The 27,676-nt window shown below is 36.8% G+C and overlaps 1 pseudogene; it reads left to right on the top strand.

Moving 5' to 3' along the window:
• The first annotated feature begins 11,034 nt into the window (after positions 1-11,034).
• On the top strand, positions 11,035-11,583 carry LOC149841414 (secreted RxLR effector protein 161 pseudogene; annotated as a pseudogene).
• The last annotated feature ends 16,093 nt before the right edge of the window (positions 11,584-27,676 follow it).

The raw sequence follows: 27,676 nt of genomic DNA, 5'->3' as shown, positions 1-27,676 counted from the left end.
AGCCAAGAACAAGGTGATGAAATACCTTTTGTAAATGTGGCACGGAAATCGAGGCGGAAGCACTTGAAGATCTAAGGATTTCGTAGCTTTGATACCATGTAATGAAATGGTGGTCTTCAACAAATGCACAAATAACTCACAAACAAGTGTCTATTGGAGACACTACAAGCATGACCCTTGAAAGGGTATAAAGGGAAGAACACTTGAAAAATAAATAATACTTTATTCATGAACAAAATGCTTAAGAAGCATGGTTATTTACATTGAAGGGGTTCACCCCTATATATACAAAACAATGGGAGAGAGAGGAGAGCTCATTTTGAGCTCTCCAAAAAGAGACGTTGGATTCCAACGTCTCTTAATATAGCTGTTGGACTACAGTCCAACAACATTTATTATTATAGATGTTGGACTATAGTCCAACAACATTTATTATAGCTGTTGGACTATAGTTCAACAGCATTTATTATAGCGGTTGGACTACAGTCACACAAAGTTGAACTAAATGCTTTAAAAAAGGCCAATACTTGGGAAGTAGTTGATCTACCCTCACACAAAAAACCTATTGGTTGTCGTTGGGTCTTCAAAGTTAAAACTAAAAGCGATGGCTCTTTGGAACGATATAAAGCAAGATTGGTTGCTAAGGGATACTCCCAAGAATATGGTATTGATTACGAAGAAACATTCGCCCCCGTAGCTCGTATGACAAGTGTCAGAACCTTAATAGCTGTCGCATCAACCAAAAAATGGCCTATTTATCAACTTGACGTAAAAAATGCTTTTTTAAATGGAAGTTTAAGTGAAGAAGTTTATATGGATCCACCACCCGGAATAAATATTAAGCAAGGTCAAACACTTCGGCTTTTAAAGGCATTATATGGTCTTAAACAAGCTCCTAAGGCTTGGTATGATCGTTTTAGTGATATCATGATAAAATTAGGATTTCATTCTTGTTATACTGACACTGCTCTTTTTGTTAAAAATGCAGGTTCTAGTATCGTAATTTTGTTGCTTTATGTTGATGATATGATTATCACTGGAAATGATCAAAGTAGTATTATTAATGTTAAAAATATGTTAAAAGATAATTTTGATATGTCTGATTTAGGTTTTCTCAGATATTTTCTTGGAATTGAGGTTGCATATTCTCCTAGAGGATATATTTTGTCACGGATGAAGCTTGCTGCAGATATATGTTCTAAGTCTGGGATTTTTGATGATAAGAAGGTAGAGACTCCCGAGGTTATTAATGCCAAGTTATGGTTAGAGGATGGGGTTCTTCTGGAAGATCCTACACCGTACAGACAACTCATTGGGTCTCTTACATATTTAACCATCACCAGATCAGATATCACTCATGCGGTTCACTCAGTCAGTCAATTTCAGCATGCTCCTACAACCGTGCATATGAGTGCGGTTCTCCGAATCATTCGCTACATTCGGAATACCATCAATAAAGGGCTATTTCTATCCTCCTCTTCCCCTTTGAATCTTCTTGCTTATACTGATGCAGATTGGGGAGGTAATCCCAATGATCGAGTCTCAACTACTGGTTTTTGTGTCTTTTTAGGGGACTCATTGATTGCCTGGCGATGCAAGAAGCAGCAGAAAGTTTCACTATCATCCACTGAAGCTGAGTACCGGGCAATGGCAACCACAACAATGGAACTTGTATGGCTTCGCAGTTTGCTTAAAGATATGGGAGTTGATATTACTGAAGCCTCCAAGCTGTGTTGCGACAATAAGAGTGCCATCTATATTGCAAGCAATCATACTTTTCATGAACGTACGAAACATATCGAAATGGATTGCCACTATGTTCGTGACGAATTTTTACGAGGAACTATTGCTCTGCCATATGTCACTTCAGAATATCAGTTGGCAGACTTCTTCACTAAAGCTCTTCCGGCTCCTCGGTTCATGTTTCTTCTCGGCAAACTTTCCGTCCTTCCCCCGTAAAGTTTGAGGGGGGGTGTTAAAATGTACCTATTATATATATATATATATATATATATATATATATATATATATATATATATATATATATGTATATATTCTGTTTATTACATCAATACCCGATAAGGGTATTTTTGTAATTTCACAGTTGTTTTAGAAAACAACTATTTTTTCTTTTTTGAACAAATGTAATTTTTATTTTTTATTTTTTCATTTCTTTTTTTATTATTTTTGAGGACCAAAAGGGGCTCCAACATAGAAGTCGTTGGAGCCCCCAACGGTCACAAATGTGACCGTTGGGGGCTCCCAACGACTCTATGGGAGCCCCCTTTTGGCTCTCCTTTTGAGGCCCTTTGGCCCTCCTTTTTCCTCCTCCTTCTCTTGTATAAATAGGGGTGATCCCCTTGTGTATTTTCATCTTGGAGAGCTCCTCTCTCTTTTCAATAAGAGGCTTTGTATATTGTTGCCTTCTTAAAGGCTTGTGCTTGTATTGTCCCTTCGTGGACTTGTGATATTTTCTCTTTTATTCATTGTTGTATGTGCTTGTATGCACTCTTTATATTTCCGCAATATCTCATTACACCTAGAAGGAGGTCTTCTTGATCTTTCAGTCCTACGAAGATTTCCTTCACTTGGAGGGGTAGACTCACTATCATATCTTTCGAGGGCACTTCTAAAAGTACTCCTATCTCTATGAGAGTAAGTTATTGGATCTCTATGTGGTTCTTCATTGCTGTGTTGATCAGAATGAGTTTCATCATTTTGATTTGTTTCATCATCACTAGTATCATCATCTTCAGTTAATAAATCAAACAGAAAAGAATAGTCAATATTCTCGTCATTGGTTTCAAGTTTTTCGAAACCACTAACATTTTCCAAGAAGCTTACATTTCTGAAAACATATAGTTTATCACTCTTAACATCATAACAGCGAAAACCTTTATGAGTTTCAGAATAACCAAGAAAGGCACAAGGAATGGCCTTAGGAGAGAGTTTGTCATTTTTATCAGTAAGGACAAAACATTTACATCCAAAAACTCTTAACCTGCTATAATCAGGTTCTTTTTCATATAATTTTTCAAATGGGGAAATCTTGTTCAAGTTTTTAGATGGAAGTCTATTTATGAGATAGACAGAAGTAAGAGCGGCCTCCGCCCAAAGTTTTTTCGGAATATTTTGGGAAATGAGCAAAGTTCGTGTGGTTTCAATAATATGCCTATGTTTTCGTTCAGCCAACCCATTTTGTTGGGGGGTTTTGGGACAAGACTTTTGATGGAGAATTATAGTTTTCAAGATAGCTTTTGAATTCATTGGAAAGGTATTCACCACCCGAATCGGTTCTAAAATTTTTTAAATTTCCATTGAATTGATTTAAAACCATCATATGAAATGTTTTAAATGTTAAAAAAACTTCATGTTTATGTTTAAGAAAATATATCCAACTAAACCTAGTGAAATCGTCCACAAAGATAACATAGTAAGAGAAACCTCCCTTGGATATCACCGGAGCCGGACCCCATACATCGGAGTGAACAATTTCAAAAGGTTTTGTTGTAAACATGGATCTTTGAGAAAAAGGAAGACTTCTCATTTTTCCAAGAATACATTCATTACAAACAAAATTTTCATTACAAAGATGCTTAATAAAAGGCAAATAAGAGATTTTAACAATGTTGGGATGACCCAATCTCTTATGCCATACATGAATATCTTTGTTTTGAGCAACATTACAAAATTGATTCTTGGGAATTTTAAGAAAATCAACATAGTAGAGGTCTCCTCTCCTAGAGCCTTCCCCAATCAATTTCCCGGACTGGCGATCCTGTATCCAACATTTATTAGAAGAGAATTTTATATCGCAACCACAGTCCAAGAGTTGAGAAACGGAAAGTAAATTTAAGTTTAGTTTTGGTATAAGACGAATTTTTGGGATAAAGAAGTCTTGTTTTTCAAAATTGCCCATTCCTTTAATTTCAAGAGGGGTTCCATCCGCCGTTGAGACAAAAGATGGAAGACAATTTTTAGAATAATCAGAAAGAAAACAATGGCTTGGAGTCATATGAAACGAAGCACCGGAATCAAGTAACCAAGATGTCTTACCAAGAGAGGAAGAGGATGACATAGCGGCTCCAGAAATGCCTCCTTTGAGAAGAGGTTGAAGAGCATCTACAATTTGATGAAGCGAAAGAGGTTCATTTGAAGTTGAAGGTCGTTCCTCCGATTGGGATGCTAAAGCCGCGGCAAGAAATTTCTTCCATTTGGGACAATTGGGTTTGATATGTCCCGGTTCTTTACAAAAATGGCAAGTTAATTTGCTATAATCTCTCTTGCCATATCGATCATTTTGCCCTTGATTTTTGAAATGGGGCGGTTTGTAGGTCTTCAAATTATTTTCGGGTCTTGACACGGCATTAACCACTTCATAGTCACTTTGAGAAGGTGTAGCAAGGATGCTTGGGTTATTTTTACTAATCCCCATACGAGTTTCCTCACCACTTAGCTTGGTGATGACATCTTCAATAGATGGGTTGGTGAAAGCCGATAGAAGAGAGGACCGAATTTGCTCAAATTCGGGTCTAAGACCATTTAGGAAGTTGAAAAATCGATCTTCCTCTAGTTGTTTGTGCCTTAATTCAATAGCTTCTCCGCTCCATTTTGGTTCGAGCATGGCAAGCTCGTCCCAAATAGATGACAATTCGGCAAAATATTCCCGAATAGATAAATCATTTTGTTGAAGAGTCAAGGCTTTCTTTTGGAGATAGTATTTGTGAGACAAGTCCCTTGAAGTATACATTTTTTCAAGGTACAACCAAGCTTCGGAGGCCCTTTTAAACTTAATGATGTTGGCATTGATCTTGGTTTCTACGGACGAAAAAATCCAAGACAATATTTTGAAGTTCTTCATTTCCCACTCATCATGCCTTTTGGAATATTCTTCTAATGCCTTTTGTCTATCTTCTCCTTCAAGAATCTTAATTTCCCTTTTCTCTATAATAGAAAGCTTGGGTTCGGGTTCCGATATGGAGCCTTGAACGTAACCCCAAAGGCCTTTCCCTTTGATATGGGCTTCCATATTGCCGGCCCAAACATGGTAGTTTGAACCACTAAGTTTAAACCCAAGGGAGAAATGTGAGTCTTTTTCACCCATTAGAGAGAAGAGAAGATGGAAAATAATGCGTACCTTAATGGATTTTCAACCTTTTCTTCACAAAAGTTGCTTCTAAAATATTGCCCGAAGTAAATGCTTCACTTAAAAACTTCACTAGCTTGAGGGCACGTTTTTCGAGGTGCTTCACAAGAGACGAGATGCACGATCCTCTTTCTTCCAACGAGGCTCTGATACCATGTGAAAGTATCTCCAATAAGATACTAATATCAAGACCTTAATATTCTTGATATTAAACTGTTAAAATATGTTGATCCTTAAATGTACATATATATATTTATATATATATATATATATATAAAGATACGTATACATATATATATATATATATATATATATGTATACATATCTCTATTTTTATATATATAAATATATATTTTTTATCTTCCTAAAATACCCTCAAGGGTATTCTTGTAAATTAGCATTTTACGCATATTCCAATTGGAATATGCATTGTAATTTTTGTTTTATTTTTATGTTTTGTTTTTTATATTTTTGGGTTTCGTACCACATTGGGGGCCTCCCAAAAGTGACGTTGGGAGCCCCCAACGGTCACAAATGTGACCGTTGGGGGCTCTCCAACGTCCCCTTTGGGAGCCCCCAAGGTGGTCCCTTTTCATGCTTATAAATAGGGGATTTCCCCTTTGTATTTTGTATTCTTGAGGGAGCTTATGCTCCATTGTAATGGGGTTTTCACCCCTTCTCCATTATTCTTCAATGATATGTAACTTATGACTTTAAGTCATATTTTTCCCTTTTTATGGGTTTTATGTATCGGCACATTATGTGCGTGTGTTGTTTCCCTTTAATGGGTATATTTGCACTTTACGTGCATAAGTATGGGTTCATTATTGAACCCAATGTATTTCAAGTCACTTTCTAACATGGTATCAGAGCAAGGTTACGATGGGGTTGTCTCTTGGTGCAACGGAAAGCGTGTCGCTCAAGAAATGGTGAAGTATTCATTGCTCTTCCTAAAGTATTATGCTTTTGAAGTTATTCGGTATGTATCCCTTTTCTCAAAAAGTATTATGCATTTGAAAGTATGTTTCTTGCATATAGTTTGTTCGTTTGATGGTCATGATAGTTGAATTATTTCTTTTCACATTTCGTGTGCTCATATATTTTGAAAATATCTCCTTCTAAATTTGGTGAAATCGTTTGTTGTCCAAATATAAAATTCGTGTCTATTTATCGAACTACTCATAGCATATAATAGTAATTTATGTTTTTAAAAATTACCTTCAATTATGTGAGATTTATAGTTCTTAAATAAGTATTTCATGATTGACCTATAAGTTAACTTTTAAAATTATATATGATCTCTTGCCAAAAAAAAAATGATCTTTGCTTAAAATTTCTTAACTCTCATATGAACCCTAATTTGATTTGAGTTCCTCTCTTGATTATGGATTTTAGTGCATTTTTGAAAAATTTGATATAATCATTATATGAGAATCTCTCACATCTAAAATCTTTGTTGAATCCTAAAGTAGTTCTTGTTAATGATAACTTATAAGAACTCCTAAAAAGTTTTTCAATGTTTCTTTTTTGAAAAATTATTTATGATAAACCATTAGGAAAGATTGTTTTTAAAAGAGAATTTCCCATATAGAATGCATAGTTCATCTATTGCATCCTTTTTTTGGTATAAATGATTTCATTTTTCATCCTTATAAACTTGTTGGTTTGTATTTTTCATAAGGTTTCGAAATCTCTTAATAATATCTTTAAAAATGCCTACATTGGCCATAATATAGTTTTAGTTGTCCTCAATTGCACTTGTCAAGCATGTAATTACATAATTAAAACTTGAGAATTTCAAGGATTGCTCTTTTTATAAAGTGCATACTTGCTCACTTTTGTGTATTTTTGTATTTTGTGCACATTTGCTTCTCAAAATATTTGCGCTTGTATGCATTCCCTCTTTTTTATGATATACATGCCTTAGTGCATGTTTGTTGACACCTTGGTGTGTATTTGTTCAAGTATTGTATGAGTGCTTTCGTGCACATCTTTTATAAAGCCTTGTGTGCTTACATGTGTATTGTCTCTTCGTAGACATTTTTGCATTATGGAGCCTTTATGCACATTTCTTATTGTGAAAAACATAATGAATTTAGATATTGAGTCCTTTTTAAATCATTGTAAGTGCTTATAGCACTTTGTACGTTTCCACATATCTCATCTCAATCAAAGAATATTTAAAACTTGTTGTATGGGATTTAATCCCAAATCTATAAATTTTCAAGTACTTTTTCCTTGAGTATTGTGTTAAAGCCTTCTTTGTGAACCATTACGGTTCTTATGATTTCTTTGATTAAAAGCTTGATTGTCTTGATGAATTCTTTATGTTGTGGTCTTTTTGATACAAGACTTCTTTTAAAGATTAGGCATAATTCGTGTTTATGCAAAATTGTTTTTGATGGATTATATTGGACCTTTGATTCAATTTGTTAATCGGTCCTCTTTGTAAAAACTTTTTGGAAAATGATTCCTTATGTGTTTATTGCCCCTTTGTGGCATTTATATTTGTCCATCACATGTTATTTAATGCATCGTTTATTTGGCCTTATTATTGTCATATTAGAGATGTTTGTCGAGGTGAGTTATGGGCACCTCGTGTTGTATCATTTTAGATTGTCCACCTTCCATATTATAGATGGTTGTTGAGGTGAGTTATGGGTACCTTGGGACTCTAAAATGAGTTGTTATTTGATCTCTAATTATGAGTGGGTCACTCATTTTTTCTCTTGTGGCCATTGATATTATGGATGCTTCTATGTAAATGTGATGGACATATGGTGTTTGAAACCTTAAATGCTTTAAGGTATATTTAAAATCAAGGTGTTATGGGATTATAGCCCAACCTTTTATTTATGAATCTTATGAGTGCATTTGCACATTTGTGATTCTGAATGTTGTGCTTATTGTGCACATGTGTTCTTGTGTTTTTTCACAAGTGTTCTTGGTGTGTGTATGTTCACACATTTGTTCTAAAAGAATATTATTTTATCATCTTGTTGAAGATACTTTTACATGCATTTATTCCAAAATGTTATTGTTATGAGTATTCATGTTTTAAAAGGAATATTGTTTCATTCGAGGTTTATTTTCATTACAAGTTTATTGCCTCAAAAGTCTTTTCCTTGTATGCCCATTATCTAAGTGTCATCATATGTAGACAAGAATTTATTACACCTTCGTGTGTTTTTAGCCCTTTGTTGGCTTTTGCTCTCTTGGTCTAGTAGCTGAACACACTTGTCTTGAGTGTTTTTATATGTAGACAAGGCACGTTGATTCACACCATGGTGTGTGATTTTTAGCCTATGTTGGCGTTTGTGTCCTTGTTCTAGTCGCTTAGATGTATGCCCATGGTTGACTTATTTCACTCATTTCAAGTGCTATCATATGTAGACAAGAGATGTATTATGTTTTAGCCCATGGTTGGCTTATTACTCTTGTTCTAGTAGCTGAACATACTTGGTTTTAAGTGTATTTTTTACGTAGACAAGAGATACTTTTTAGTCCATGTTGGCATGTATTCTCTTGTTCTTGTCGTAGATGCACTTATTTCAAGTATTATTATATGTAGACAAGAGGTTCTTTTACACACCTTTGTGTGTGTCTTTGGCCTTTAATGACTTTATATTCTTGATCTAGTAGCTTATACACTTGATTTATGGGTTTTGGAGGACTAATGAGGAAGATGTTTGTAATGGATAAACTATTGTTGAAATTTGCAAAATTTCATTCATGACTTGTGTTTTTCAAGCAAATCATATTTTTGATATGCATATCAAGTTGATTTCTTAGCATTTAATCTATATATTAAGTGCTTATGGTTTTTGCCACATTTATATGCAAAATGTGTATTAAGTATGTCTTTCATAAATGATTTTAAAACCTTGTGAACTCTTGGGTTTATTTTGCCTAAAGTATGCTTGGAGACTTTGTTTCTCTTGTTTGGCACTTCATTACATGTTTGAAGCATGTTCATTAATGAGTTCTTTGAGTATTAATTCATTTCATGATAAGTATATGCATATGCTCTTTATGGCCTTTTTGGGCCCTCATTCAATAATGTTTATGTATATCATGCCTCTTCGTAGGCTTATTGTGGTGTCCCTTAGTGGACCATTTTGTTATTCCCCATTATGGGGTTATATTTGTCAAATGTTGGACCTTATGAATGCATTATGCATTCTTGTAATTTATTTCTGCATAATTTGCTTCCGCTCATTTTGTTTTAAACATGATATATGATTTTGAAACTTTGGTGTCATTTTTGCATAATTTGCATCTCTTCTAACCTGTGCTAGTTAGAAATGTTTCATTTGAATAAAAGTACAAAGATTTGTTTTACTTGTTTCTTTGTTGTTATTTCACAGGATCTTGGAGATAGGACAAAGAGAAGTACCCTGGATAGTTCGGGAAATTTGAAGACAATAGGAGGAAGGCCTTTTCAAGTTCCATTGCATCCTTGCCGGAGCCTCTTGGAGTCTTTCCCTTTGTTCAATCTTTTCGTTTCCCCGCAAAGATTGAGGGGGGGTGTTAAAATATGTTGATCCTTAAATGTACATATATATATTTATATATATATATAAAGATACGTATATATATATGTATACATATCTCTATTTATATATATATATAAATATATATTTTTTATCTTCCTAAAATACCCTCAAGGGTATTCTTGTAAATTAGCATTTTACGCATATTCCAATTGGAATATGCATTGTAATTTTTGTTTTATTTTTATGTTTTGTTTTTTATATTTTTGGGTTTCGTACCACATTGGGGGCCTCCCAAAAGTGACGTTGGGAGCCCCCAACGGTCACAAATGTGACCGTTGGGGGCTCTCCAACGTCCCCTTTGGGAGCCCCCAAGGTGGTCCCTTTTTATGCTTATAAATAGGGGATTTCCCCTTTGTATTTTGTATTCTTGAGGGAGCTTATGCTCCATTGTAATGGGGTTTTCACCCCTTCTCCATTATTCTTCAATGATATGTAACTTATGACTTTAAGTCATATTTTTCCCTTTTTATGGGTTTTATGTATTGGCACATTATGTGCGTGTGTTGTTTCCCTTTAATGGGTATATTTGCACTTTACGTGCATAAGTATGGGTTCATTATTGAACCCAAGGTATTTCAAGTCACTTTCTAACATAAACCCACCACGAAAGCACAATAAGAACACTTTAGAACACTTATGCACAAAAAGCACAACCCACAAATAACTCACAAATGCACAAAGGCATAAAAAACAATGGAATCAATTTATTGAGAACTTGGGCTTTGACTCAAAGCCATGAAAAATACAAGGGGGTGAAACCCCTATTTATAACAACTCAAGAGGAGCCTTGGAGGGGCTCCACTCATAGACGTTGGAGCCCCTCCAACAGTCACAAATGTGACCGTTGGAGAGGGCCCAACGTCTATGCTAGTGGGCCCCCCAAGGTACCTTTTGGTACTTTACAAAAAGAAAAATAAAAATAAAGAAAAAGGAAAAAATAAAAAACAACAATCACATTCATAAAATGAATGTGCGTAAAATAGAGGAAAAGACTATTCTACCCCTACGGCTAAACAAAACAGAAATATATATTTTATATATATAATAAGTAGATACATATACATATATATTAATATATGTATATGTATTACCTTATATATATAAAATATATATATTACATTTGAATGATTAGGTATATAATTTAACAGTTGGTACTGATAATGATCCATTCTCATTCATAGAAGCCACTAAAAGTGAAAAATCTGATTTATGGTTGAATGCCATGAATGAGGAGATTGAATCCATGTGGATGATATATTACTTGTTACAAATGATTTGAGTCTTCTAAGTGAGACTAAGAATTTTCTTTTCAATCATTTCAATATGAAAGATATGGGGAATGCATCATGTGTTATTGGCATTGAAATCCATCGTGATAGAACTAAAAGACTGCTTGGTTTATCTCAAAGAGCCTATATTGCAAAGATCTTAGAAAGGTTTAACATGTCGAGCGGCTCATCATGTGAAGTATCAATCTTTAAAGGTCATAAATTTAGTTTCCATCAGTGTCCACAGAATGAGATTGAGAAGCAGAAAATAAAGACTATTCCATATGCTGTCGCCCTTGGGAGCATAATGTATGCTCAAGTTTGCACACGTCCTGATATTAGTTTTGATATGGGATTACTTGCGATATATCAAAGCAATCCAGGAATAGAACATTGGAAAGCAGTAAAGAAAATAATGAGATACCTTCAAGGAACTAAAGATTTCAAGCTCACTTATGGCAAAACCGATCACTTGGAAGTGATTGGTTATACAGATGCAGATTTTGCTGGTTGTTTGGATAGTAGGAAATCCACATCGGGATATGTTTTCTTGCTTGTGGGTGGGGCAGTTTCATGGAAAAGCTCTAAACAACAGTCATCTTGTATCAATTAGTTTTGTCAGTGGTTCTGACATGATTGTTGACCCCATGACTAAAGCCTTGGCACCTAAAGTCTTCTCAGGACATGTAATGAGTATGGGTCTTATTTCATGGGATAATTGATGATGTAATTGATACATTTGAGATCTCATAATGGATGATTGTTTATCTTCTTCTATTTTATTTGTTAACATTCATGTGTGAAATAGAAGATTTTGTCGTATTGACATTAAAGTGGGACTGTTTATATTATTTACCATATAAGACTTATTTAAGTGAATTTATTGATAATATGATGCATGGAAGGAAATATATCATTTGATGTATATAACCGCCATGATCTATATCAATAAGTTTTCTTAAAGTAAGTATGAATGATAAATTGTAAATACATATTGTTGGGTATGTTTATCAGAGTGCATTCGAATGAAACTTTTTTTATGATCCAATGTTGTATTTTGGATATACTTACAGTTATTTTATTTTATATTGTGCCAAGTGAGAGATTGTTAGAATTTTCATTAAGGTGACATAAAATAAAGTAAAAATAATATTGGATCTATTTTCATTTAGACCCAACCTTTGAGAGCATTTTACAATTCAAGTCGGGTAAGGAAACAAATTTCATTTTGGGTCCTGATGGATAGACCCAATATAAAGAGGAGTCTTAGTCCCTCTGGGCTGTCTAATATTTCTTGAAGAGACTCATCATCATCAAGAATAAGAGAGAGAGAAAAGACAGCGTAGAGAAGGCTTTGTACTCACACGATCTATCGTGGATCGTGATTTTCCTGCTATGTGAATCTTGATCGTATGAACTGGATTATCGTTTGTTACAAGGCAGCACATTGTGACCATCAACATGGATTCAGGTACGCTTCCGCTGCCCGAAATCTAACAGAACAGTCTTTGTAAAGAAGTGAAACTCACAGAGCTGGGATTGACTCTGTTGAGGATGATGCCGGAATTTGGTTGCCTGCCAGATGCAGTTCTGTATAATGCTGTTGCTTCTCTCTATAGCACAAACGATATTGATGTCGTGGAAAGTTTGGTTGGAGAGATGAGTGAGCATGGGATTTATCCTGATATGGTTGACTTACATTGCTTTGATTAAGGGGTTATGCAATAGGAATCGGTTGGATAATGCTCGAGGTCTTCTTGGGGATATGAGAAATCATGTGTGTATACCAAATCTTGTTATCTATTCAGCACTTTTTGAAGATGGGAGATCAAAGGAAGCAATGCTTGTTTTGGAAAGAATGGTTCAAAATGGGTGTTTGCCAAACAGAGTGACACTATTGTGATCTTCAAGGGGCTTTTGACAGAGGGGCGTTTAGATGATGCCTTTATGTTATTAGAAAGATCAGTTCAGAATGAATATATGCCACATGACATGCTACAGTTTGCTTGTGATCACCCTTCTACGGGCGGGTAATATGGCAGAAGCGGAAAAACTTGGGACAATGCTTGCAAATGACATTAAACCAAATGGTTTATCATGTAGTACTTTGATTAAAGAACTGTGATCAACGGATCATACACTGGATGCATTTGATTGGTACTGTAAAATGGATAGTCGATGCTGCTTTGTTGATGCTGAAGTCTACTCCATTCTATTGTTGGGGCTGTGTCAGCAAAATCATTTGAAAGAGTCTACCACATTGATTGATACGATGGCCAATAGAGGTGTTCGACTGAAAGCTACTTATGCGGGTCCTATTTTTAAACATCTGAATAAACATAGGCATAGTGAATTGGATGTGCATCGTCTTGTAGATAAAGGGGAGTTGTGCTAAACCTAACGAGTAACGAGTAGTTGTTCTTTTCATTGGTTCATCTAATGACTATCATTTTCCTTTTAAAACTTGGTTTTTACAGTTAACCAAACTCTCCTAACTTCACTTGTCACATATGTTGCATGTGACCACCGAGGTGGTATCCCATGTGGTAAGCGGGGTCCTGTGTCAAGCTGAAGGCCCAGGATCGAATCCCTCTGCCACATGGGGCGGCTGTTCTGGTAGGGGTCCGCCTAACCCCAGCTTGCCTTTAAAAAAAAAACAATATGTTGCATGTGAGGAAGGCCAGTCCCTTTATTGCCATTTCTTGTTCAGTAGTTAATAGAAAAACTTGTACGGCATCTGTTCTCTGTCCAGTTAAACATTAGATGAATGATATATCTTATTTAAGCTCTGAAATAAGTGTAGAAAAGGACATTTATTCATATATTATGAACTGCCTGATGTATTTGAGACACAAAAGCATCATGATTTGCTGAGATAACCTAAACCTTGTTTTAACTATTTCCATAAGGTCTTTTGTTTTATGTTGTTTACTCATGATTCAACCAATATGTGAAGCCCTCTACTTTTCATTTCTTTAATATGACACCCAAGTAGCTCACCTAAGCGTAAGCAGATCAACTTGGTCATTTTTTGGTGTTTAAGCACTGGGAAAACTTTTAGTCCAGAAGATATTGTTGAATCTCAGATTGCGTGGTGTATTCATAGTTCAAGACATCTGTCAGGGATTACAGTAAATAAGTAATCAGGACTCTAACAATGCCTAAGGTTACAAAATATCCTTCATGGATCTGAAATGAAGAAGCATTTCAGGCTAACCTCCCATTTGACCAAAATATTGTATTGAAAATTTAGAAGCATAAAAGACAAAATAAAAAACATTGAAAAGAAGGTTGTCGAAGTTAATAATTTTCTCTCCCCCCCCCCCCCCTTCTCCTTTTTTTTTTTCAAACCCAAATGTTACCAGAGGTTGTGAAGCCATTACTTGGTCTTCATATAGGCAGAGGTGGCTCTGTGCAGTGAAAAGGGAGGACTTGGTGATGCTCTCTGAGGACTTCCTACAGCAATGACTAGAAGCCTAGAAGTGGATTTAATTATTTTACTTAATAAAATATCAATTGGTTATTAAGGCCTGAGAGGGGCTTGTGATAATCACCAATTCATGAACTTGAAGTTGTAGGTTGGAGACCGAATTGAAACTGTTGTCTCTTCTATTGCTACAAGGGGAGTGTGTCATATTTTTGTTGTTCATCCATGGTTCCTCGAGAAGGTTAAACATGATTTTTTTGTAACTTTACTCATAGCTCTAGGCTGTTAGTGAGCATGTACTAATAATGCAACCACTTATTGAAACTCATTAATGGATGCCTCACATCTCATTTATAGGTACAAGAGATCCTTTGACTTTATTGAGAGGAGTATGTATTGTTGGAAGACAACTGAATTTCTAGGATATCTGGTTGCCTTCATAACTATAACAAGCCTGTGGTGTTCAGGAAATTAATTGGAGGCAAGCTAGAATATTGGAATCAGATATCGTTATTATAACTGTGAGCCCACGCTGTGCTCAAGAACTAATATCTAGGGTAAGTGGATTGGATATCACCACTCACAGAACTTGGATATCTGGAATAGTGAATGGGTGGACACAAAACAGTGGAATCCAAAAAATGACAAATATATCCATGACAAACAAATATGAGTCCACTTGTTCAAAACTGTTCACTGTTGAAATAGCATTAATGAAGTTTGATATCCATCGCTGGCAACATGAGGTTTTATGAATGATAGATTTGATTTCGCATTATTAAGCCTAATTAGAACATTTCTTTTTAAAACAACCCATGCACACCAATTTTTATCCAATTAAATTATTTTTTTGGTGATAGTCTCACCTTATATCTAGTTTATACAAATAAGGTCAATTGCAAACTGAATGCCTTGAGTTCTCAGTCAGAATCTCACCTTCTCTAACTTGCAGTGTGCACAGACCCTTGTTCACCCATTCAGCTGCATCGCTCTTATGTTTCTTATTATTTAAATTTGATAGTGGTTTGAAGATGAGTAGAGATATTCATCTGGTGATTTCGTGCTAAAAAATTTTCAGCAGCCATTGACTCCCTCTGCTACCACCAGATTTTGCATCGTCCACCCCAGAGAATATGAGGTTTTAACCGGTTTGCATTCTACACTAATGGTCTCCCTATAACTCCTTTCACATGCAAACCTCTTTAGCAGAGTCCTTGAAAAGTCCATCAGACATTCTGATCCAACCACCACCATAGGATGCATTTTCCAACTGAAGCACAATCTCTACAATACTGGTGGATGAATAAAGTTGATCGCATGGCACAAGGTGGAGTTAGTGTTTATTTGTTAATTTATTAAATGGTTGTGATTGGTTGCCTGCTACAAGCCTTGAATTGCAGATAACCCTAGAGATGAAACACCAGCATCTTGTGTTCAATGTGACTGTTCAAACACAAACAGTATCATGTATCCATTTTGTCTATTTCCCTTTAGTATAATCTGTGAAAGTTGAGCACTAATTTGGCCTTTTATGCATATTCAACATCATCTTTTAATTTTATATCTTAGATGTTGAATTCATCTTAATCCTAGGAGTTCTTGCATTTTCTTTCCTTTTGATTTTGTTGGTGAAATGTGATCACATGGAACAGAGATTGCCATGGCTGTGATGATTGCAGTAACTAAAGCTACGGGAATGGATCTGCCTGCTACTATTGATAATTTTCTATAATATAGGATGCTTGAAAGCTACATTCTTGTTGCCTATTCTTTCTCCTTTTTACCTCATTTTAGTAATCTTTTGTGTTCTTTGTTGCTTTTTTGATGAATCCCAATTGAAGTTGTCTATTCTTCTGATCAGATTTGTAATGCAGAGCAGCTTTTGGCAATTCCCATCCATGGTGATTTGACTATATTTTAGACTCCTTTTCTCAGTTATGTACTTTCATTTGAAATTGACACTTACAGTCATTTTCTAAATTAACTATTGTGCCAAGATCAAGAATGAAGTTTCAATGGTCGAAGCAGATAGCAAGTAGGCATGTTTTTTGCCTTACTGGATCTTCAACTTTTCAGCAAAAAGTAAAATGGTTTGCTTTGTAAATTCTGAGGTCTATTTCTTAGTGTTTATCAGTTAAGAACAAAATTTTTGAGCATCCACGGAGGTTAGAATGGGCTTTTGGGTATGAACAATTTGTATCTCGTGATCAACTTGCTACTGTTGCAGTTTTCCCCACAGCACTTAGTAAATTTCATCATAGCACTTGCTCTTTATTATTTTCATGTACATCTTGCAACTGAGGGCAATAAGAAAAGTTTAAGGTTATTTTAAGTCTGTGCAGCAAGAGTATGCCTTGCTGTCCATGCTGTCTCGTTTCTTTTATGCCCTTTCACACTTTTCATTGAGCAACCTGGTTCTCAGGCGCTGTAAGCGATTGAAGCTTCTGCAGTTGTTCCCTTCCTAAATGGCTTTCTAGGCCAATGACCTGTGACCTGAAGCAGTGGAATTGTCGAGCTTGTTGGAAACTATGTTGTTGGAAACTATGTGAGCACACAATGGTAGCAATAATAGTTTTTTGTTTGTCAAACCTTTAATGCTACTGGTATTTTTCACACAATCAGAAATGATGTATTTTGAGGACTGATTTCTTGTGGAACTTGAACCTTCACGCCTTCTTATGGAATGAGTGACTTTGGCAGCATGATCACCACGCTTTGTTAGAACACTATCTTCATGGATACTGTTGATGGCATGACGACCATGCTTTGCTAGAACACTATTATCCCGGGCTGCCAGATGAATGCATAGAAAAGGAGCCAACTTACCTTTATCTATATTTTGGTTTTGGATTTAGAGAATACAATATTGTATGAAGGTGATTGTCGTTTGTTTTTACTTCTTAATCTTGTTGCATTTTCTTACTGCTGCTGTTGTTTATTAAACATTTACCTTCATCTTCCATACTGGATTCTCTACTATAGTTGCTCAAACTTGGAAAAGGGAAAATGATTAAAACATTTTGGGATTTTTGTGTTCAATATCTTCATCTATCCGACTTACAATCTTTTATTTTGAGTCATTAGAATTTACTAATATCTGAGAAGATTGCTTTGAAGGAAATTGTGATGTGAAGTTCAGGTATAGCATGAATGATGATAAGGAGCATCCATTTCTTGTCTTAATAAATGGTAATTACTGCTTTAACATGGTTACCAGATGATAATACTCATATGGCTAGCAAAACAGGCATATGCTTTCCATCACTATGTGCTTCTTGATACAAGACTTCACAGTTCCCTGATTTGGTTGTCAAGTGCTGAAGACCAACAGTGCATGATCTGTTCGATTGCCTGATGCTTACTGATAAGATGAATTTAAAGAGAAAAAGTTTCAGTAGATAGTTGAATTCTGTTGGGTGCAAGATCTGCTCCTTCGCCTGAGTGACTTCACCTAGAAGCTTGTCTTAGTGTTAAATTCTTAATTCTGTAATGTAACTGAGTGAACTGGCATGGTGCACATTCCATTCTTATCTGCCAGAGAAACTGATTCTTTTGGATCAACTTAAAACAATATGAAAGAAATGGTGTATCATCTTTAAGAAAATTAGAGAATTCAGGCAGTTGGATTGTGTCATGCTGTTTGAGTTTCCAGCATACCCAAAAAACCTGGATCAGACTGCGCATTCAGGAATTAACAAAGCAGTCATCATGTATTTTCTTGATGAATCAATTCACCATCCCAACATAATTTGGTTTAAGACATCCTCAACTTTGATGGAGTTTACAGAGACTCATTAATCCCTAATAGATGTCTGAGTTTAAAATGGGTTCTTCTTTCTAAGGTACTGATAAATTTGGGTGGTTAAGCAGGTGTTTTGTCTACTGTATGGCATGAAGAATCTACTCAGAGAGACTAGCTCTGTTTGGAAGCCTTGAGTCGGAGGTGTGTGGTGGTTTCTGCCAGTGCTCTCATGTTCTCTGCTGTGTGGGAGCAGTGATTTTTGCCCAAACACTGCATTGAGAATGGAGTTGGTAGCCCCAACACCACATTTCAATGTCAATGACTAGATGTTTTTGGCAACTCCATAACACCAAATTTTGGCAATTCCATATTTTGGCAACACATGTAAATGATGTTTCCATCTCAATGCAGGGTTCCAAAACACAGCCTAAAAGACATCTTTCATATTAAGATTAGAACTGCGGGGTTATATTGGGAGCAACTTATGATAACTGGGGGTTCAAATTTTCCTGTTCCTGAAACAGCCAGCAAGTTGCCTCTATAAGCTGAAGCACTGGGCCATGCATTGGAGTAATATTTGTGAATGGTGGTCAGTGGTCAATTTTATCCGTTTTAGCTAGAGCTTCTTGTCGTGCTTGATAGAGTATGATTGCCCTCACTACCGTCTGATTCAAAGATATGTATACTTATCCCTGCAAATCGTAGGACATATCCATTTGGTCGGGCCCATTTCTTGATGAGGGTTTTCCTTCGTTATTAAAAAAAAAATCACATTCATTAATTTATCACCTGCAACTCCATGAACACTAGTTTCATCAGGACTACTTTTTCTCACGGTGGTTCCTTCACCAACGTGGGAAAAGAAGAGAAGGATTACCCCCCACAAAACCTACTGCCCATCAACCTTAAACACGGGGAGATGTGCATGGGAATTCTATATCACCCTCGACATCGAGGGCCGTCCATCTCAAAACTTCAACGGCGGATTGGACACCCAAAATACAGTTTTGCTCGCAACACGAAAAACCGTTACTTTGTCATGTCATGTTGAAACAGGTAGAAGATCTCCATTGCGAATAACAAAAAAATAAACACAACATTTCCTGTAAATATTATCACCAACATACAGTAATAAGGGTCATTACTACGCCCACTAATAACAGGCATGGCTTCTCAGTATTTACAACGCACCCTACATCAAAGATTCAGACACCAAACCCATCTAATTAAGCGCATCTCTTCATCTCTCGGCGACGAACCCGGTGACCGGCCGCGTTGCCTCGTAGATCCAGGAGATAGACCTGAACTTTCGCCTCCGCGTCCGCACCGGACTTCTGTCTGCGCACGTATTATTGTCTGCACACGGTCTTCCTGTTTTTGGAGAAACAGAAGACGAAGAAGAGGAAGAATCAGCATGGCGGCGGCTCTTCGACGAGCCGGCATCGACGTCTTCACTGAGTTGCACGAGCTGTTGCACAGCTGTTAGCTCCTTCATGGTGAGGTCGGCCATGGCTGGTGCAGGAGAAGGCTTGGCTGGTGGTGGGGGGAGGAAGTCCAAGGGAAGGAGGACGATGAGTTTGTAGCCTTGAGGGATGGCCATGCTTGTTTCTTGCAACAACCACCGACTTTGTTTAGAGAGATATATAATAAGTGGGGTAGAGAGAGAGAGAGAGGGGCAGGCTTGAGTCGTGAAAAGATCAGTTGCAAGATGATTGCACAAATATTTGTGCATTAAGCACCTGATCACCCTCCATCTTGAGAACAGGCCTGTCAGTCATGGGGCCCAAGAGCATTCAGGTGCTTAATGCACAAATTTTATGCCATGTGATTGCACCTGATTCGGACTCGATTGAGTCTGGGTTTGTACAGCAAGCAGAGCCAGCGCGGCTAGATCTATGTTCCTTGGAGGCGGTTTTTCCGTATAAATATATAAAAAATAGTCTTTGTGGATTAATGTTAAGGGTTTCAACGGGTCAGGACCCGTAACAAATTCTATAGGGTAAGATTCAGATCCAAACATAAAAGTCTGATTAATACATAGAGCCCGTATAGTTTGTGAAATTTTATATTAGACTGGAGCTGGATCCAAGTTTTGATTAAGACCGGTAAATTTTTAATATAAAAATAATAAAAATTATTATTTTGTTGAGTATGGTCCGAATCTGATTCATGTAGTTTTTATTGGGTCCTGGTATAATTTCTCTTATGATGAGTTCGATTAGACCCGAGTTTGAACCGGATACCATACCCGAAACCCCACCCGTTGACACCCTAAGTAATGCCTTTGCCACCAAGAGAAAGTACATTGATTGTCCAACACGCACCCTCTCTATATTTTTAATATATTTTCAAATAGAGACCATCTTTTATACTAAGTTCCAAATATACAACTAACTTTTTAAAATATCTAGAAAAAGAACCACATGTTTTGAAGAAATAACCGAGTCAAGACCCAATGTCGTCCATTTAGATCAAAGTCCAAATTAAAAAATATGACAAATTTAGTCAATTGTTTTTTTTTTACAGCTTTGCCATTTTGTCGCATGAAAATCATGTGTTACGTTGCCGTTTGAAAATTTTAGGCACCATGAAAGTAGTCACCCGAAAAAATCAGGCACTCACAGAAGGTAAAACTGTAAGAAAAGTCATTTTTGTCATTTTTTTTAAAGTAAATTAGCTATGTTCGTCATAATTTTTAGTTTGCAGCCATATATGATATTGTGCTAAAAATTAGTGCCATCTATGTCATTATTCTTTTTTTTTTTTTTTTGAGTAAACCAGCTTGCTTGCAATCTTATTAGAGCCATAGTAACAAATATTGCGAGATTTATGAAAATCTTGTGACAATATCGTGAGAAATTGCTTAAAAGTTTAAAACAGCAATTTCTTGCGAGTTTTTAAAATATCGTGAGATTTATGAAAAACCATAAATACCATGATTTAAACGCGAGGTCTTGATTTGGCTATTTCAACAAAGTTGTTGGATCTTCGTGGATTTTTCATAAATATGGATCTGTATTTGAAATTTATATTAAAGGATGAGTGGGTTCCAAAAATTTCTTTTAGGTTATTTAGTTATTGGTTGCAGGAGCTTGGCTTCAGTATGGTTGAAGGTAGGGGTGTCAAGGTAGGGGTGTCAACGGGTCGGGTTTGGTTCGGACTCTGGTGGAGCCAGACCTGGCTCCAATTTTTGGGTATGGTATCGGGTACGGACTCAAGTTTAATCGGACACACCATAAAAGAAATCATACTTGGACCTGATAAGAACTACATGAACTAGACCCAGCTCATACCCGATAAAATACTATTTTTTATCATTTTTACATTGAAAAATTGCAGGTCTTAATCGGAACTCGAGTCAGGCTTGGGTCTGGTATAAAATTCAACAAACTATACCCAGATCTATGTATTAATTGGATCTTCAGGTCCAGACCTGGTCTTAATCAAATCTTCTTATTTATCACCATACCCAGACCCTATAGGGTTTGGTCCGGGTAAACTTGACCCGTTGACATCCCTAGTTGAATGACTGGATGTGGTCTTTGTGTGGAGTGTGTTGAGTCGGTTGGCTTATTTTATTTACTTCTATGTCAGAATGATTGACAGTTTTGGAAATATCATGATTTTAATAGAATTATATGGGCCTTCAAAAAATTGCACGATTTAAAAAAAATGCCAATATTTGTGATTATGCTTCAAGAGGGGGTTCTCATTGGGACCGGGCATCTTGCAAAGTACTGAATCCTCAGGGCTGCAAAAGGATTGGATATGGTCGAATATCTGATCCGAGTTTGGCATACTTTTTCAGATATGGATTCTTAAAGTGAAATCTAAATGTGGATTCTGATCGGATTCGGATAAGCATTTTAAGCTGGATCTGGAGTTGATTCAAATCAAAATCCAACCCGAATGCACTTTTTACATATATGTAAAAAACTTATTTTGTTCAATTTTTTTGGATCCAGTATTACCACATGGATTTCAGATTCGGATTCAATCTAACCTTTTCAAATCTCATTCAGATTTGAATCTATTGTTGGTATTCAATTTTGGATTCGGATCTAGCATGATCTGGCCCAAATCAGACCTGTTTTCACCCTCCCATGTGGATGAAGGGGTGTCTGTGCTTGATGGGTTTGAGAGCTATAACGTAACTCTGCATCAGTGGCAGAGCCAGAAGTTTTTCGTTGGGTGGGCAGACTTCGGGTCTCGGGGACAATGCTATGGTCTTGAAGGGCTATCCATTTATTCGGACCAGTGGTGGAGCCAGAAATTTTTTGTTGGAGGAACAATCGTTTGTGGAGAGATAAAACTTAAATAAGCCTTTAAATTAAAATAACAATTGTTACAAACACAAACAACTAAATTTATGAACATAATAAGATAAAACCTTAAATTGTACTTTTAAACTAAAATAAAGATTGTTCACTTAAGAAATACAAACAACTAAATTCATGAAAATTTTACAATTGGCATCTTCTATTTTTCATATTTTGAAAACAATTCATAATTGCATTATCACTGATAGTATCAAATGTCTCATTCTTTATGTAAGTAATCAAAGCATCATTGATACATTCATCTCTCATTCTATTACGTAGATGGCTTTTGATATTGTTCATAGCTGAAAATGCTCTTTCAACACTTGTTGTTGCAACTGGCAAAGTTAATGCCAACTTAATCAATAGATACACATAAGAAAATACAATGTGCTTTTGAGTTGCTACCATCATCTCTGCTAGCTTTGCTAAAGATTTTAAACTTGAAAACTGATCACTGTTTCACATTTCTGCAATATATATATCCAATTGATTTTCAAGTTTAAAACTATTTGTTCAATAGTGTTAAAATGAAAGGCTATATGTGAGTGAGATCCTTACCTTTTCAAGCATCATAGTGTTAACATGATGCAGGATTTTCAAGCATGATAAGGATTTAAAATAAAGTAACAAGGAATTAGAAGATGTTTCAGTATGTGCATATAAATATCTTGAATACAGTCATTATTACCAGATCTAACAGGCATCATATGGTGGTCCTATGGTTAGAAACTGGTCTAGAAGAAAAGCCATGTAACCAAGAGTCCAAGACAATATATTGACGTATTGGCAGAACAATAAAATACACTATGCTCTAGACAGGATAAACCATTCATTAAAAACTGTTTAATCAGAAAGGTACCTTGAGCCCAAGTCCCAGATCAATATTTCGAGCTTCAGTTATTTCTGGTATTTTATCTGTCATTGGCAAAGGGTATCCGAGCACTTGCATGACTTGGGGCCTACTTTCATAGTCCCAAATGTTCCCCCGAAACCTGTGCATCCCTGGCGGAACACACGCCCTAAAAAGTCTTGGGTGTGCAAAGAGTGCATCTTCTGGCGGCTGGAAAAAGGAAGCGATGGGGTTAGTTGGAATATTCAAACAACTGCAAATCAATGAATAAGTAAAGAGAAGTTTACAAAGCTTCTGTTAGAAAAAGGAAGAAAAACTTCTTCACCTTGTATGCAGCAATGTCTTGCCAGCTAAGCTTTCTGTCTTCAAATTCAGCAGAGACATAATCAACATCTTCAAGTTGCCTTCTTAGTTAAGGTTGACATCTCATCTTCCGGGTCCATTCCAAATGCCTCAAAGAGAACATGATATACTTCCGGCATTCCAAAACATAAATAAAGTGCACCAAATAAGGCCCAAAATATTGACTTGGATCACCATTTGATGAATACATGAAAATTTAATTTGTTATCGAAACTTCTTTTAAGATAGGTTACAAGAATATTAAAGGTCGTCTGAATAATTCTGATTTCTGGCCATTTTTGTGAGATCCCATTTCGATGACTTCCAATACTCAGGACCTCAGGCAGACAAGTGGCAGCTAAATACAAATACTAGGATGTTGGTAATAGCCATTTTATATATCGCACTGCTGAATTGTTGGTATTGGATATTTTATATACTGATCTCTGTTTTATACAAGCTACAAAAAGATCACGGTTGTCTCACCATCAAACTTAGCCTTGGAACTTAAATTAATAGAACATACTCATTTTATCAACTGAGGCAGTTAGCTGGCTAAGTAGCCAAACTTTAGCACTTACTAAGTTTACAAAACTGCCAGGTTTATCTAATTCCTAGTAATATTTTTTAGAACATGATTGTTCAATAAAACACAAAACAATTTGAAACGGGCATGAAAATTCTTGGAAAAAAGAAGATATGGAGATTTCTATGGGATACCTTCTTGGACAATCGCCACTAAATGAACAATACAACCATCTCGAATAATCCAAATCAACAACCAAGAGCACCAACACTACAAGAAAATACATTGTTAGCGATGGAATACTTTCGTCGCTAGTTAGCGACGGATTAACGAGCGAAAAAAATTTGTCGCTATAATGAATGAAGTTTACGAAAATAGCGACGGAATATATTCTGCCGCAACATCCGTCGCTAATTAGAGACGGATTTTGCGACATATTGTTTTGTCGTAACAGCCGCAATATTTGGCGATGACGTTTGCGACAAAAGATTTTCCGTCGCTAATTAGCGACGGAATTGGGGGCGGACTATATTCCGTCGCTAGTTTCGAATAACCCTAATCTCAGACAGCTTTTCCTTTTCTTCTTTCGCTGCTCCCGCTCCCGTCGTTCGCCCGTTCCGGCCGTTCGCCGACCCACTGTCTGCAAGCCTCGCCGTTCGCCGCCGCCCGGAGACAGGTAAACGAGGGGGTCGACCCCCCACGTTTTCCGGCAGGGGGTCGACCCCCTGCCGGAAACGCAGGGGGTTAACCCTTTGCCAGAACAGCAGGGGGTTAACCCCCTACCTGTTCCGACAGGGGGTCGACCCCGGCAGGGGGTTAACCCTCAGCCTGTTCCGGCAGGGGGTCGACCCCGGCAGGGGGTTAACCCCCTGCCTTTCCGGCAGGGGCTTAACCCCTTGACGAAACAAGCAGGAGGTTAACCCCTTGCCGGAACAGGGAGAGGGTTAACCCCCTGCCGGAACAATGGAAGGTTAACCCCCTGCTTGTTCCGGCAGGGGGTCGACCCCTGCCGGAACAGGGGGTCGACCCCTGCCGGAACAGGGGGTCAATTAACCCCCTATGTTCCGTAAGGGAGTTAACCCCCTATATTCCGTAAGGGAGTCGACCCCCTGCCGGAACAGCAGGGGAGTCGACCCCCTGGCGGAACAACCTCTTTTGTTTTTGTGATTTTATTTTAAAACAACATTTTTTTGTGCAGATTTTTCAATGGAACCAGCTTGTGCTCAGCCACCTGTGGTAAGTAAGTGACAAAAATAATGCAAATCGGGTAAATACCCGTGGTGAATAAGTGATACAAGTGTATCACATGTTATTTAATTTATTAGATGTAACACTTTATTGTTCACACACTCACTTAGTTGTTGATATTTAGGGTTGCTTTGTTGGAGTTTAGAGATCATGCTGAGCATGATTTTAATGTATGAATATGAAAGTGTTCTTATTTTTTGAGTACGGATTCCATGCTAGGCATGGTAGTAGTTAGTGAAATATTGAAGTGTGTTTGCTGCAAGTACATGTTTGTCATTTGTTTGATATGAATGATTAAGATGTATTGCAATGTTTGATGTAATTGTATCCATGCTTGCATATAGTTACTTTCAATTTGATTATGACTTTCATGTGAAATTGTATAATGAAAGCATGCTTCAAATGATTGTATCGTGTCATTAATAGTTTGCACATGAAAATATTATGTTATCAATGCATGCATCAAAATTCTTGTTATTGTATGACATCATATATTGCATGATAAATTTGATATTTTCTTCATCGTAGCATTCTGATTGTTCTCTTTTAATTTGTTAGGTTATTATTCGTAACATCATAAGAAAATGACTGCAAACCGTGAATGAATGTACCATAGGATACTAGACAATGAGTTATCGCATGAATATATGGATGGTGTTGAAAGTTTTATTGAATTTGCAACGGCAAGTGTCAGTACAGTAGATCCCACAGGTCAGATTAAGTGTCTCTGCAAGATTTGTAAGAATAATCGATTTGTAGAACCTCATAGCATTAGACATCACCTATACATGAAGGGTTTTGTGAGTGATTATCAGAACTGGACGTTTCATGGAGAAGAATTTAGAAACAATTTTGATGCACGGGTGAATGTGGTAAACGATAATCCCTATACAGATTTGATATTTGATGCCACAGGAACAGAACTGGGTTCTGCTATGAGTTCTAGTGATGTAAGAACTGCCGTAGATGAAGAATCACCAAACGATGCAGCTAGTATATTTTATGATTTACTTAAAGATGCTGATGAGGCACTTTGGAACGGTTGCGAGAGTCACACTATCTTGTCTGCAGTTCTTCAACTAATGAATTTAAAGACCGAGTATAATTTGAGTCAATCATGTTTTGACCGTTTGTGCATGATTGTGAAAAGTATGTTGCCCAAAGATGAGAAATTGTCACAAAATTTCTATCGTGCGAAAGTTATGGTCAACGCTCTAGGTATGTGTTACAAAAAGATTGATGCTTGCCCAAATCACTGCATGTTGTAATTCAAGAAGCATAAAAACAATATATCATGCCCATCATGTGGACATCCTCTGTTCAAGCCAAAGACAAGAGGCAATGGTAGCACGAGATCAAAGAAAGTTTCATACAAGTCGCTCCGCTACTTTCCTATCACTCCTAGATTGTAGCGATTGTATATGTCTTCAAGGACAGCTAAACACATGAGATGGCATGCAAATAAAGTTCGACACGATGAAAACAAGATCATGCATCCTGTTGACGCTGAAGCTTGAAAGCACTTTGATCGTACTCATCAGAACTTCACAATGAAAGTGCGAAATGTTAGACTCGGTCTATGTACAGATGGATTTAATCCATTTGGGGGTAGATCAACTCCATACTCATAATGGCTAGTATTTGTAACTCCATACAACCTTCCACCAAACTTGTGTATGAAACGTCCAAATCTTTTCTTGTCTTTGTTGATCCCTGGTCCGACCTCACCTGACCAAAATCTTGATATATTTTTAATATCATTGATTGATGAACTAAAAGTACTGTGGGATGACGGTGTTACCACGTATGATGCCCACAAAAAACAAAATTTCAACATGAAGGTCGTTGTTCTATGGACAATCAGTGACTTCCCTGTATATGGTATGTTATCTGGTTGGAGCACACATGAGAGGTTGGCATGTCCGTACTGCATGGAGGATTCCAAAGCTTTTAGATTGAGGCATGAAAGAAAACTTTGCTAGTTTGAGTGCCATCGTCGATTTCTACCCAGCGACCATTCGTTCCGACGATAAAAGAATGTGTTTAAAGCAGACACAACTGAAATGGAAGGTCCATCCTCAAGATTGTCTGACATAGAGATTCTAAGAAGATTGCGATACTTTCTAGATGTATTAACAGATGCCCGCAGTCCTACACCCTTCCGTGGATTTGAGAAGGATCACAATTGGATGAAGAAATCTATTTTTGGGGAACTACCGTATTGGCCGACCCTATTGATACGACATAAT

The sequence above is a fragment of the Nuphar pumila genome, chromosome 4 (assembly GCF_984573655.1).
Source record: "Nuphar pumila chromosome 4, dmNupPumi1.hap1.1, whole genome shotgun sequence".
Lineage (NCBI taxonomy): Eukaryota > Viridiplantae > Streptophyta > Magnoliopsida > Nymphaeales > Nymphaeaceae > Nuphar > Nuphar pumila.
Note: the sequence above shows the minus strand (reverse complement) of the source record. Positions and strands in the feature narration are given on the sequence as shown.